We start from the raw sequence: 15,996 nt of genomic DNA, 5'->3' as shown, positions 1-15,996 counted from the left end.
CATTATTGGGTTCTTGTACCTTTACATGACAGGTCTTGGTTCTCATGTTTTCCCCTTGTCCCTGCCCTCCCTTCTAATCCTTATGATCACCAGTTGCTGATATCCCAACACTACCAGGAGAGGTCACCAAAACATAGGTCAAAACCCAGTTCTGGATTGGGATACAGACTCACGGCCCTTGCCCAGAACCTGTGACGCTCTGGGTTCAATCTTTACTACAAAATTTAAAAAATAATCAAAATGCTTATAATTTTGTCAAAATAACTTACAAACTAACATTTTAAATTCAGAGTATTCATGTGGAAATAGGGACCGTATAAACTTTTCTCGGCCTAATGCTCCTTCTTTCTTGGTGTTCAGAATCTTTGAAGATAGTGGTATGTATATATAAAATTCTGTTCTAAGCATCCAATATCTTTCAAAAGATAAAACTATTAGATTTGCATGTGTAGGTAAAATGCTAATACCTTGGATTATTGATTTAACAGAATATGTCTACTTTTTCTCACACCTATGGAGAAGTTTGCACTATTTGATTTTTCCAGTATCTGGAAGTCAAGCATGATGTTCCAGTAGGACAAAAAAATTAATTTTTAAAAATTTATTTTTGAGTATGTGTTTGAGTACTGTTCCTTTCTGCTATGACAGAAAAGGTCAACTCCTATGAAACATCTCTGACCTCAAGCCACTGACTTCACTGAGTACAGTTCTGGCTCAGAGCCTCTGTGTATTTATTTTTCTCAGATTTTTATTTAAAATTAATGTCCCTATAAGATCTGAAAAGTCTGGGACTGTCCCCAGATACTCAAATGAAGGGCTATACAGGTGCCAATTTAATACCCTTGAAAGAGCACAGAATCTGACAGGTATTTCAGTTAGGTTTATTTTAATTTTGGAATTAATCTTTTCTCACTCCCCAAATCTTCAATTCCATCACTATCCCTCTCTACATAAATTCCCATGATAGACTTATTCATATTTACCGAATAGGCCAAAGTGTCTGGGAGCGTCCATATAAAAGAAAGGGATATATATTTAAGAGATCAAACAGTGACTCTTATTAAGAAAAAAAATTATCCTTACTATATGCTACTGAAACAACCTAATAGATCAGACAATGATCCAGAAAAAAGAAATTGAGAAAATAATCTAATTTATAATAGCTGCAAAAAGAGGGAGGAGATAAATTTAAAGAAGTGAAATGATTTTATACTGAGCACTATAAAACACTGACAAAAGAAATGAAAGAAACAAATGTGGAAAGATACTCTATATTTACAGACTAGAAGAATTAATAATGTTAAAGAATCCATACTACAGCTTCAATGTAACCCTATGAAAATATCAATGACACACTTCATTGAGATTCAAAGAAGAGTATTAAAATTTTGATGGTATTAGCAAAGACTCCAAATGGCCAAAATGGTCTGAGAAAAAATAACAAACCTGAAAGCATCATACTGGCTTCCAAATGTATTAAAAAACACGGTAGTAGAATGAAAACCAATGCAGAAACCAATGGAAAAAAGAGAAAGAATTCCACACATGTACAGCCAACTGATTTCCCACAAAGGTAGGAGACTGAAAAATGTCAGGAAAACTGGATATTCCCATGAAGAAGAATGTCTGAGCTGCCACAAAATCGACTCAAAATGGATCAAAAGAAAATACAGTGGAAAATCTCCATGACATTGGACTGGGCAACAGATTTTTGAATAAGACCTCAAAAGGCCAAGCAATAAAAGCAAAAATAGAGAAGCAAATTTATACCACACTAAAAGGCTTTTGAGAAGCAAAGAAAACTATCAACAGGGAAAAAAAGACAACCAACAGAATAAGGAAAATATTGACAAAACAGATGCCAGATAAGGGGCTAATATCAAAACATACAAGGAACTCAAACCACTCAATAACAAGAAAACAACCTTATTTTTGAAAAGCAAACAGGATTTGAATATACAGTTATCAAAAGAGGACACACAAATGGCCATCAGATATGCGGAAAAAAGATTAACATCTCTACCTGCCAGAGAAACGCAAATGAAAACTACAATAAGGTATCATCTAGCACTGGTATTGTATAGTATGATTATTTTTTTTATTGTGCTATTTTTTACAAGAAAATAAAACAAGTTTTAACAAGGTGTGGAGAAAGGGAAACTTTATGCACCATTGGTTGTACTGGAGATTATTAGAGCCACTTTTTCCTCAAAAAACTGCAAGTAGAACTTTTATTTAAACTAGCACTTTTACCACTGCGTGTGTACCCAAGGAATTAACATCAGTAGGAATTAGAGACTTTCACTCCCATTTTCAATTAAGCAATATTCACAACAGCCAAGATATGAAAATAACTGTCCACCAATGACTGAAAGAAAAATTTTAATAGAGTATATATGTTGGAGTAGTGTATATATATCTGTCATTTGCGACTACATAGAGGAACTTAGAGGGAATTACACTGAGCAAATTAAGCACAGGGAGTGAAATCACAGTGAGATTTCACTTATATGTGTAATCTAAAAAAGGTGAATTTACAGAAATCAGAGTAGAACGATACTTATAAGACCCTGTAGGGCATATTTGTTGCAGACAAAGGGAGACATTGGGCAAAGAGTACAATTACAGCAACAATAACTTCTGGTGTTTCGCTGCACAGTAAGATGACTATAGTTAATTAACATAATGTACTATATATTTAAAAATAGAAGATTTTGAGTGTTGTTGCTACAAGTAAATGACTGATGTTATAGTGACAGATATACAAATTCCCTCTACTTGATTGTTGCAAAATATATTCATGGAAGAAAACATCACAATTTGCTGATAAAAAAATCCAAGAAAAATTAGCTCTTGTATTTGTTCTGCCATTATTTACTACATGGCCAACTACTGTCCCTTCCTCTATAATAAAAGTCATTTGCATAAGATATTTTCAAAGACTAAGTACTGAAATCGCACTATTTTTTACATGCAAACCTCTATTCAGTATCAAAAGTCACACTTTCGTGTAGGTATAAAAAATAAATAATATTTATGAGAAAAGCTTTATCTGCTAAAACCTATCATTCGCTATATAATTCAGATGTCAGTTGGGCTTATCTCCCCAATCACACAAATAGAAAAACTATCCCACAGTCCATGGAAAATTCAATATACCAAAATCCCCACGTGTTCCTCCAGGGCTGGCATGTTTCTTTGGTACCAGATTCTGCTTCCTCTGAGTGGGGTTCTGAGTCAACACAAGGCCACATCCACGTTTTGTGTACTTTTAAATGCCAACCAGGTAGGGAGCCCACTTATCTTCTGAAATGCCAGAAACATCCCAGTCCTTACACAACACTTCTTTTCAGCTTCGTGTAGAGTAAGAAGCACGGAGGGGTTTAAGATGCAAACAACTGAAAACTATAAAAAGAACATCACTTTGTAAACATGTCTTCGGGGCCCGAAAACAAGACCATCACACTGAGCTACACTCCTAGCTCTTTTTTTCATTTTTGTAAGACACGTACCCAGTAAGTCGTTGAATTTTCCAATATTGGCTTAAACTTTCTGCTTAACCTCCCAGAACACTGGGACGACAGAATAGCACCACTATGCCTGACTGGATACATATTTCTTAGCCTTCCCTTATTCCTAGGCCGTTGATATAGAAGCAATTTAGTTATCACTTTATTAATACGTCTCCCATTAACCAATTCCGAGAATAGTCTTGCTTGCTACTTTAAACGGCTTAAGTTATCTCCTTAAACAAAATTTGCTCTCTAAAAGATATCCTGGTGTAGGCATGTAAAATATCTTCCTTACAATTCTAGATGTGTAACTCACAATTCTCCTCTCCACTGTTTTAGTTTTTCTAGTGAGGCAGTCATAAACGACATCAGTTACTACCTTTCTGCATTTGCCTTACTTCCTTCTCTGTAAGAGGAAGAAAAAGAGCAGGCACAGACTGTGCCCATGGTGACAAATAAAAGGAGAAGAAAAAGGGCAGCTTCCCAGTTTGCTTCTTCATCTGTCTCTTATGGGTGTGGGGATGAGCATGCGCTGGTTGCATCTTGTCCCAGTAACATCTCTAGGAGCTAAAATAAGCAACAATCACTTCATTTTTGTTTGTTTTTTTAAACATCATTTTCTTTCGGCTGCAATTACCGCTCCCCTTTTGAGTCATGTAAGTTGCGTCTAAGGGGACGTGAACGCCAGCTATGCCACCACACTATAATTTCTTTCCATAGAAGATGTAGAGCTATTTTGTTTCGGTTGTTTTCAATTACTGCTTTGGTAAATAGGATCCTGTCTGACACTGAGTCACACTACTGTCTCAGAGGTGATTTATCTTCATTTATGCTTGAACTACTACTGCCAAGAACCGCTGACTTTCTTCTCTGTATCCTGGGTCCTCTCTCTTCCTGCCTTCCTGGAAAGTAAGTAAGGTTTTATAATAGAAATTTTAAGGCGCCAGGGGAGTTGACTATCTTTTGAAAGTGAGATGGGATGTACATTTGTATACACAACATGGGCCTTGAACAATTAGAACTCCACTAGTCATATTTTTTGCAAAATGGAGCAAATCATGAATACTATCATGTGACCTAAGTTCTTGGCATTTTGTGAAAGCAGAGGCACAAACCAGCAAGTGCAATTAGCAGGATTGTAGTTTTATGGATGTGGGAAGACACTGAACTGTGAGACAGCGTGGATCTGATGTGTTCCTAAAGGCTCGAGTCTTGAAGGCTTGGTCACTAGTCTGAGGTACTTCTGGGAGATGGTGCGACCTTAGGAGGTGGTGCCCCGTGGAGAAAAGTGAAGTCATGAAGTTGCTAAGGGATGCACTTGAAGAGTAGGATGTTTGCCCCTTTTCCACACTGCCGATCGGCTTCCTACCCACTATGAGGTCAGCAGCTTTACTCCTCTACCATTTACTCCTCACCATGATATTCTGCTTTGCTGCAGGACCAAAAAGTAACGCGGTCAACCAGACTGAAACTCCCAAAACTATAAGAAAACAAAAAAAGACAGATTTCTCCTTTCAAGTTCATAATCTGAGATATTTTGTCACAGTGACAAAAAGCTGACTAATACACTTTTCAAAGACTGTGTCCCAAGAGGAAGTGTAGGTTGTACAGAGACACTGTGATCTGACCAGCAGGCTGGAATAAGAAGGTAAGTGGTCTTTACTGGGAAGGGAGGATCAGAGTAAAGAGAACATGGTCCAACTTGTGCTCCACTTTTTTCAAAGGTGACAGTGGCTTCATATTCACTTACGTTTTACATCTTCGAAGTACTGCTGTATGTCTCTGAAAATGTCAAATGTCAAATGAGGGGTATAGGATGACACGAGTTTCAAACCCTCTTTTCCATATTAAAGTGAGTGTGAAAGTTTTTTCAGAGTGATGTTGCACCCCTAATAACTTCTAGCTACAGAGCCTAAAGTGGTGTTTTCCTTATTTTCTTAAAAATAAAGTCATTAGGGCTTAAAGCCATACAATGTACTTGCTTAGATCATGTTTTCCCCATATTACCTATTATCTGTGTCGCCTTTACAATGTGTAAGTTCAGCCTTACATTGTTTCTCAAGGTTTGAATATGAAACATCATATTTGAAAAAACGACCCATAAAAACAACATTAAGTCTCTTCATAGAACCTATGTGTGGCTACGCCGTGTCCTCATCTTTGTGTCACCAACTCTGCTTCTCAAATAATCTAGGTCATATTCTGCAGGCACCGTGACTGTTTCTTTAAACCAGACGCCAATGACAATAACTACTCAGGGAGTCTTGCTGCAAATACAGATGCACCACAGTTTCTCTACCCACGGGATGTGTGATGGCTTTTTCACAATGCATATATTAGTCAAAACTTTCCATAATAAATCTCATGTTGATCTTTCTTTCCCTTCTGCATTTGTCACTGTCCAGATGATTTTAATCACTTTGCTAAAAGTCATATCAACACATTTCTCATCAAATGGCAATCAGTTTTAAGATTACATCAACACGCTAAAGGTGTAGAGCAAGCGGTGAGGGTGGGGGAGAGGAAATAAGGGCAAAGAAAAAGTATGAGAAAAGGGAAAAATGGAAACAAAGTCTTTGTAGATAGGGGAGGATGAAAGGGATGAAAGGAGGGTCAGGGTTGAGGAAAAAAAGGAGAAGCAAGATCTGTCATGTGAAGGTACAAGATCCCAATGATGAATGTAACTGTACTGTATACATAAAGACCACCAATAAACACAATTAAAAAAAATACTTGAAGGGGCACTATCAACAGGCATTCATTTTGTTGGAGAGTCCTTTAGGATGATTACCCTTCTAATAGTTGGGCTGTAGAAAAGACTCTTTTATTTCCAACTCTTAAGCATTGCTGTCATCAGCAAATTCGTTTTTGACAGATGGTGATGGGAATGCAATCAGTAGCAGCCTCTCTACAGTGTAAGACACCCACAATGGGACACAGTGTCTCCCGAACCTTGAAGATTATTTCCAAAACACAACTGTATGGCAAAAACTTCATATAAATGAAGGGAAACAGTTGCTTGGGGAGATTGAGGGGTTCTAATTTTCCAGGTAGTTACAGGAAGTGAAGGAGTTAGTGAGTTCTGTGGGTACTTCAACGGCTTTACCAGAGACAGCTTTGGATCACATACATATTTTCCTCCCCTCCCCACCCACATCCCTTTCCTCTTTTCTCCTCTCCTCTCTTCCCCTTTCCTCCCTCACTTTCTTGGAAAAAAATGACACCAGGCTCTTGGAAGTATGTGATTATCTGATATTTCATACTCCTTTTGTTTTAAAATGTTGAGCAGGTCTTGTTAAGGTATCACATGAGAGTAACACATCAGAATGGGATCAGAATATGAGCTACAAGACATGCTGTTTAGTTTCAAATAAGTTTACTAGCTGTATGCCTTTCAACAAAGGGACTCCCTTCCTCAGTGAAAATCTAGAATGACAAAACACTGTCAAATGCAACGGTGTTTCTAAAGATTTCTGTGAGCCAAATGAGGTAGTCTTCATGAAGTACTTAACACAGTATCTGAAATATAGTAGGGACACTATGTTCTTTTTTCACTGACTCTTCTAGCAGTAATTGTCATTATTCCACTTGGAAAATGAAGTCACCCCGTATAAAGTGGGAGTGTGGGTTTTCTGTGATAGAATGTGATTGGGTTATCAAACATATTGATGATATATGCATTTTTTGTCCAGTAGACTTCCACAGCCTTGGTATACCTCAAAGAATTAAACTAGAAACATCCCATTCCATTGGGGAATTTACATTTAACATAAGTGAGACCGATAACCACAAATTTTAAAATCCTAAGTATATGGCATATAGCAGGGTAGGACAAATCATAAATGTCAAGAAATAGTAGTGGATATTGTATAAAAAAATAATAGTGACAGGCTGGGTATTTAGGTCAGAGTTGCCACTGCCTGTTTCTCAAGTGTAAGGTCCCAAGTACCAAAAATAAATAAATAAATAAAATACATAAAACACAGTGACAATAAATCCCAAATCCGAATACCAAATGGTTCATCTTCCAAATGGTCCTGCATCTTCCAATCCTACTTCAGTAGGGTTGAAGGACCAGCAATTCATCTACTACATAATTACATCTAATTTTTTAATGACTGTGAATTTCACTCATTAGAAAAATTATACAGATTAATTTTGAAATTCTGTAATACCTATAGTCATGATATATATATATATATATATATATATGCACATATACATATACATACCTATATCGACATTGTGCTCTGCAGAAACTAGAAAATATGTCTCATACCCAGGAAGCTTTGAAAGAATGAAAGGATAGATGTCACTGCCTTGCATAGGGAAACCAAATAATCTCCACTGTTACAGTCTCATGTAAGTGGCCTTCTTAAGGCTCTATATTCAGATTAAGTAGGAATAATACAGTGAAATACCTGATATTCACAAAGGGATAGACTCCAGTGTCATTTCTGGGTTTAACAAAAAAGCCACAAACACTCTCCATCTGTCTTTGGAACATACTAGCTCTCCTCTGAAGATGACATGTTTTTCTTTCTCCTTTTGCTCAAGTGGTTCTGGACCCAGTTTTCCTTTCCTCAGCACAACTGAGACACCACAGATGGTATAAAAACCCATAAAAAATAGGCTACCGAAAGGAGAACACATTCTTCTTCTCAGAAGAAATGCAAATGGCCAATAAACACATGAAAAAATATTCAGTATCTCTGGCCATTAGAAAAAAGCAAATAAAAAAATCCACTTAGATGCTCTCTTACTCCCGGTAAGAATGCCCATCATTGATAAATCAAATAACAGCAAATCCTGGTGCAGCTTTAGAGAAAAGGAACCCTTCTTCATGGGAATGTAAGTACTACAACCATGATGGAAATTCCACAAACAACTAGAATAGGAATTCCATTTGACCCAGGTCTTTTCCTGCTAGGTATAAACCCCAACAGTTAAAGACATCATATTATAGTGATACATGCACAGCCAAGTCTATAATAATTAATAATAGATGCATCATAGAAACAGCCTATATGTCCATAAAAAGATGAATGGATAAATAAAATTTACACACAGTGGAGTACTACTCTGTTATAAGAAAACATAAATCTGAGTCATTTGTAGAAAGATGGAGGGGAAGATGAGAAGGGAAGATGAAAATAATTAAGATGTGTTATGTACATGTACCTACTACCAACAATAAATGTAGTCGCTGTGCACTTCAAGATGTACTATTGAAAATTTAAAAAATAAAAACTGATAAAAGAGGAAAGTTTAGCTGATGTTTTTAACAAGGACTTCTTACAAGTAGGAAAATGAGAGTATAAAAAACTCTGTCACCAGGCTTAAGAGCTGAGCTTTCTCTTATCAAGATGGTAGGCTGTCAATCTCTCACTGTCATGATTAGCAAGATATCTGAAATTCATCCACTACAAGAATGTTAAGGATTTTCCTCAACTTTGTTACATTTCAGTAATTTGGATAGTAAGATAATGTTCAGATAGTAAGCTAATGTCTATTTTCTTCATATAAATCAAATATAAAACTTTTTATTTATAAAACTTTAAAGTCTGTACAGTGTTCCCTCAAGTTAAGACTGGCCTAATATATGAACAACTTGGTTGAATTAGGTTATTGGCAGATTCATCTGACTCTTCTTGTCTATAGCATGTACCCAGGTGAACATCTAGATCTCAGCTGAACTGACTTAAAACTTGAGTTATACCTAGTCCTCGGGAACCTATCAAGTAGGTAAGTTGAGGGTCCATTGAGTTTCTCACTTTAATTCCAACCATCAATTTTTAATTCAGTATTTAGAATCAAAACCTTGTAATGACCAAATTTCTTTATATTACTTTATTCTTCAAATTTCTTGCTGTACAGAATTTGGTTGATTCTCCTGTGTTTGTGTAACTATGCTTCAACCTCAACTATTAAGATTTTGCTTGCTACTTCTCTGAATTTGTAGAATGAGCTACTTATCCTCTTGTCCTGGGTCTTTACCAGTACCACAGTAACTACCACAGTCTTATTCTTAGTCTTCTACCAAAGTCCTTTTCACCTTCTTTCTCAGTAACTTCTCGACTCTACACAGTTTCGAGAAGCATTTGTCTCTATCTCAATGTCTTCTTCCTGACAGCAGATGTGCTTTGCTCGTTGGGCATCACTAGATGTCTGCCTGTTGGATATGTGAACAGAAAAGAAAAAACGCAATGTCTGACTATATTTCCTTCATACATCCTTATTCCTACTAAGACAAGCACTTTTGATCCTGTCCATTCAATCAGACCTTTAGGGAGGGAATGAAATAAAAGGGACTGTACAACAATTTGCTTTGGATTTTTAAAGATTTTATCCTATGTTATCATTTCATCATAAGTGGAATGAATAGCTGTTCATGTATATTGTCTTTGTTTTCTTTGATCCCTTCTACATGATTGCCAAAGCAATCCTCTAAATCCAAAGTACACAGCTCCGAATGTGTTACTACTCTACTCAAAATATGTATCAGTACAAATCTAATTAATCACAAAATCTTTAGTCAGTACGGTTCTTTATATTGTAGGCTTAGACTATCTTCTGATTATAAATTCTCAATTATTCTACCAAATGAGGCAATACCTAGATTTTGCTGATTAGTTGATTGTACTTGACATAACCTAAAGTTTTATACTTTTATCTTGCCTTCTGCCTGAGATTGCAACTCATAAACACACCATGTGAATATAGCCTTGTTTTGCAAATAGCCTTCCTCCAACCTATGTGACATCTTTCTACTTTGAACCTGTACATAGCTGAGTCAAAAGCTTCATGTATAAGTTTTCAATAAATATTTTAAAAGCTGAATTCAACTGAGTAAAGACTGTTTATAAACTCATGATAAAAATTACATATACAGTGGCCTTTATTTTCTTTCTGCTCCAAAATAGCATCAGCTTTGTAATTGGTCTTTTATAACATTCTGCCTCTCTACCTCTACCCCTATCTTTCTAATGCTACAAAAGCATAGACTAAAAAGAAGTTTCAAAGACACATGGGAACATCTGCTCTTAGAAGCCACTTGAAAAATAAATTTGCCACCAAATAGGGAAAACATCTGTGCAGTATTCAAGAAATTATTAGTAGTGCTGTAGGAGAGAACCAGAAACACACACACACACACACACACACACACCCCAAAATCAGAAATGAATCCTAGAAATACAGATATACTGGAGCACCCAGTGGGAAGCAGAACATTACATGACTCACCCTTGACTTTCTTATTCTGAGTTTCTTAGAGGAAACAGACTTGTAGTTTTTTCCATCAGTTTATATTTCTGAATATAAAATATTTAGGACAAGACTTCATCTTATGATCCTAAAAGATAATGCATTTCAGAATGCCAACATTATATCTCAAGTGATACAAATGACCTCATGTTTAATATTTGTAGACTCTAAGAAGCTGCCTATTATAGAAATAGAGTAATCTAAATTGGCATGGGCTGGGGATTTAGCTCAGTGGTTCAGGCGCCTGCCTTTCAAGCACAAGAACCTGAGTTCAATACCCAGTACCAAAAAAAAAAAAATCTCTGAAACGCTGAGCTAAAAGAAATTGGCCTTAGAAGACTGAAATTTTGAAGTTAGATTTACAGTTTTTTTTTCTAAACTTTTTTTTCTAAACAAGATCCCTTGTATCTTAATCAAAATCTCATCTATATATCAGACTTGGCTTCTCTTAAACCTCTGGACTCCTAGGGAACACAAGGAACACCTTCATATAATATTAAAAAATTTTATTTGCCCTCTTCTTTCTTAATGGAAAAACCTACCAACAATATACATTGTTTTAATTAACAAAATAAAAAATTCTTATTTTGGACAAACCAGACTAGGATCCTAGAACCTAACAAATTCAAAAGTCTGTTTAATCTGTTGTATTACAGATTGGTTTAAGATTCCAGGAAACATACAACAGCTGGGTATGTTTTTGTTTCTCATTTTTTGAATTTGTGGAGCCTGTGTGATCCTTGCATGGTCTGTCCAGGGTATTCATCTTCAGGATGCTTTGGTGTTTACTTGGCATTCATGGATTAAACTACCACCTACAACACAGAGTAGATTTTCAAAGGAACAGAAAACCCGGTACTATTTTTTCCTAAATAAAGGGTAAAGATGTGACATTTAGAACTGGAAAACATAATTATCATCTAGTCCAATCTTCTGACTTTATAGATACTGCTTAAAGAAAATATTCATAAGGCAAAGAAATCTGTTCATGGAACGAGGCAGTGGAAGGGCAACGTATGTCTCTCCATCCACGATGCTGAAGGATTCTCATGTTACCTATGATGTCGCTTATAGGACTTTGCTAGCTGTGTAAGTTTCCCTAACTTTAATTCCAAATTGAAGAGGTACCTTATATATTTTTTCTTCTGAAATACATTGTCTTGGAGAAGGGATGAATGAAAACAATGATTTCGTTGTCCTCAGTTGTGAAAATGGAACAAGGAAGGATTCGTGGTAATTTGTGTTGCTCTATTGTATAAAGCTGGAGCGTTCGTTAAATGGGAGGGAAAATGAGCCAGTCGTAGTTCATTATGATGAAGGATATTTAAATACTAATATTACAAATGGTCAAGTAATTAGTCTGATTTCTCATTAGTGGAGAAAACTAAGCTTTGGAGATGCTTTATTCTTGGGAAAAACGGGGATTTTTCAGATAAGATTCTGGCATTTAATTTATGAAAATTTCCTCCATTAAAAACAAGGCTTTTAAAATTCCTATAGACTAGAAAGTGACTGTAGCAAATAAATTAATGTAATGAATAACTTTTACCTTAAGGACAGAAAAGCCCACGTGGAATGAACTGTGTACAAGGAGTTGGCAGGCAGAACTGGGCAAGAACTAGACGAATAGTAACAAACATCACAACCCTCTCGTGCTTTACTTTGAAAAAGGTAAAGGGCTTTAACACATACCTTCTAAACAGTCTGGCTCCAGTACAACAGAAGCTAGATGAATTCCCTCTAAATCCCTGCCCTTTCTAACTGCCATGGGGAATGGGGGAGGTATTCTCATTCCAGCGTGACAGAGCTGAAGGGCATCAAAGAAGTCATTTTCTATTAGTCAGTCTATTTCCTAGTCTCAATAGTGATGGTTCACAACATAACACGCCATCCATTTTCTGCTTCTACATCTGCCTTCTTTCCATTGTCCAAGATAAAGCCAAATTTGGAAAGTACCTAACACATACGTTCTTAGTCCAAGACAAGCCCCCTTCCCAACCCCATTATAAGGATAAATTGTTATGACTACAAGAAGTGAACCTTGAGAATTCTCCAAGAAGGAGGAAATGTCTCAGTAGAATTTTCATATTTTTATTCTTTCCGTTTTTTAATTTAAATCCTCACAGACTACAAAATAGGGCCCCAGGGACATCAAGACTATATGCGCAGAATGGCTATATATGTTTCACTCCAGCTCAGGCCACAGGAAAAAAAAAATTCTTTCTATACATCCCGCACCAAGGGATAATGAAACTATTTCCCTATAGTTGCTGATGGGTCAGCATTCTCCTGAAAATACTCTTCCTACAGGGTGAAAAATCAATCTCTATATAGGAACTGTTCTGGGCTTTTTAGTCAGGGAAAAAACAGGAGAGATTTCAGGTATTATTATTATTATTATCATTATTATCTCTCAGTCATTCAATATAATCTGACACATTATATTCCCTTTCGGCCCATGGAACCTCTTTTCTGGATACTGGTTCATAAAAAATTCAAATATAATAAAAACTTCTGTGTGCCTAGAAATTCAGTGAACCCCATCTTTTATAGGAAATCTGTTCCTTCTGATCACTCCAAAAATCCATTTTCTCTTGGATGTATGCATTTCCATCAGTGGAGTTTTCTATCAAAAACAACCCAAGATGCAGAAAAAAGGTTAGTGGAATAGAAATGAAATCGTACTACATGATTTGTTTCTTTAAACCAATCTTGGATTTCACAAATTCTTTCCAAGGCATTAATTTTTCCATATTTTCTTAACAGATCTTCAACTGGTCCTTAAAAGAAAGATATGAATCTTTTCAAGACAGGCCATTTAAGGACTGAGAGCGTCAAATTCAAAAATGAAGAATCTTTGCAAGGAGTCCATATTGCCTAAGTTTCAATTTGTTTTGAAAACTCAAATAAATTGTATGTGAATCTTCCAAAGTGGTACTTATTAGAATATTGGAAAGGAATAGGAAATGCACAACAAGCATGTATCTCTTCAGTATGTAAGTCACTTCCTTGGAATCAGATGCTTAGGGACACCTGCTTATCACAATAGTGTGTCTAATCTCAGCATTGCACTAAACTAGAAAATAGCTGATACTTCTGACTCTATTTTACTAAAGAGAGATAGTACTCAAATACAATCCAACCTACAATCAGAGATTTCTTTATTATGGCTTCAGTACTGTATAGACACTAGGCCTCACTGGACAAATCTTATAGAGCTTAGATGCTGGTTCGGTCAAGATTTCCAAATAAATAAATAAATGCATCCAGAGTACCTTTCTGACTGGAAATATACAGAAGAATAAGATATATTCCCTTGTGGCTTGAAACTCACAGATTTGAGAACAAATAGAGGCATATAAAATACACAATCCAGATGTCAGCTGTCTCCACATGCTGTGTCCAATTTCATACTGCTTCAAATTCCACACACGAGTAAAATTCTCCTGCTATTCACTAAAAAGAGCCTCTGATACCAAACCCATAAGTAAAATTCGTGTTTTGTTTTTTTTTCTTTCTTAAAATTAGGTGGCAGAAAGGCAGGCGGGCGGGCCATAATTTACCCTCAAAACAAAAATCATTCTTTCCTCCATGTTCCTACTGGAGGTGGGGCCAGTGAGGTTTTCCTTCTCATTGCTCCAGCGACAAAGGCCTGTGGCTCCAGTTTCCTCTTCTGTGTGTACTCTTAGTGACTACTGTATCTATCAAAACTTCTCAGCAATTGTGCCAACTCATTTCTTAGATGGTACGCCCAGATATACGCACACACACCCATCATCAAGCTCAAGGAAAAAGCTTATCAACCTTTAAAATTGCACGAATTATATAAACAAAAGGAATGATTCAGAAACAAGTCTGACAAAAATAAAGATACAAATACTCTACAATGCAGTCAAAACACTGAGAAGGCCAGATGAGAGATGTTTTTAATCTACTTGGTAGCATACATGCGAATGCAATTTGGGAACCTGAATTAATAATATTTGTAGTTCCCATTGGCAAATTTGTTCTTGGAGGCTCAGAAATCCTCAGTAAGGAAGAAACTGAGAATGGTACTATGATTCAGATAGGTTACATTTATAGGAATTTGCGGACTAAACACAATGTTATACACATCTGTTGCACGTGTTTGTATTTTCATGGCTGTTCTAGAAGATGTGGCAATGGTAGACTCTGGAGAGGAGAGCTGGGAGAGACAAGCCCAGGGCTTAATACTGCAGGCTTCAGGTGAAGAGTACAAGTACAGCCCATGGGTCATCTCTTTCACAGTTTAAGTCATAAATGAAGCCGATGGACTATTAAATAAAATGGAATACAGTGTATTCCACTACTGTGACAAATATATTTTCATAAAAACAAATCGAAGAAGAGGTGCAAATCTATGATTCTGTGACTGAAAGTGTATATGAGAGGACTGAATTCTACCATGACTATTTGTTTCTTGATATTTTGTTTATGAGACAACACTATTTGAACGAGTAACAAAGGCAGATCAGTACATATTTATTACATGAAATTACTGTAAGTAAACTGAATAATCAAAATACTAACTGAAGAAAAGTAATATATATATAAAATAGATATATTTGTTCCTGTTTATTTTAGTAAAATAATGATTAAAATAATAGCATAGATTATTATATATTTATTTCATTTTCCTCCTATATTTATTTACCAAATTCTCTAGTTACATTGTCATGGTCAAGATTTATTCTTTATATCTTCTATGTTCTATTGACAGTAAGAACTACTCAGGAAGTATTTTTGTATGATATGAATCTTTGCTGCTTATGTAGCAATTTTCACTCTCAAAGCATTATCTGGATATTTAAAGTACTCATTCTAAAAAAGGATAAAGAGGCTTTGCCAAACACTTGGTCTTTGTAGTAACAACTCAGTTCTGCCATTATAGTCCTAGATAAGTCATATGCATAGCTGTGCTTTAATAAAACTTTATTTAAAAAAAAACACAGAGTAGGCTAAGTCCTAGAGCCATGGTTTGCTAATCCTTGATGTATTTAACATAATTTAGTTCTTACATTTTTTTTATTCAGTGCTGGAAGGTTATATAGAAAATGGAAAAGTGAATACAAGTCCATTTTTAAAAATCATCAGCTTGCTACTGGAGTAAAATTTGGACACTAATCAGGAAATCATTTCTATATACTTTGATACTATTTCATTCTCTCTCTTTTTTTTTTTTTTTTTTTTTTTTTTT

This window comes from Fukomys damarensis, unplaced genomic scaffold, assembly GCF_012274545.1.
Source record: "Fukomys damarensis isolate Sample0158 unplaced genomic scaffold, DMR_v1.0_HiC HiC_scaffold_9, whole genome shotgun sequence".
Lineage (NCBI taxonomy): Eukaryota > Metazoa > Chordata > Mammalia > Rodentia > Bathyergidae > Fukomys > Fukomys damarensis.
This window is presented reverse-complemented; position numbering follows the sequence as displayed.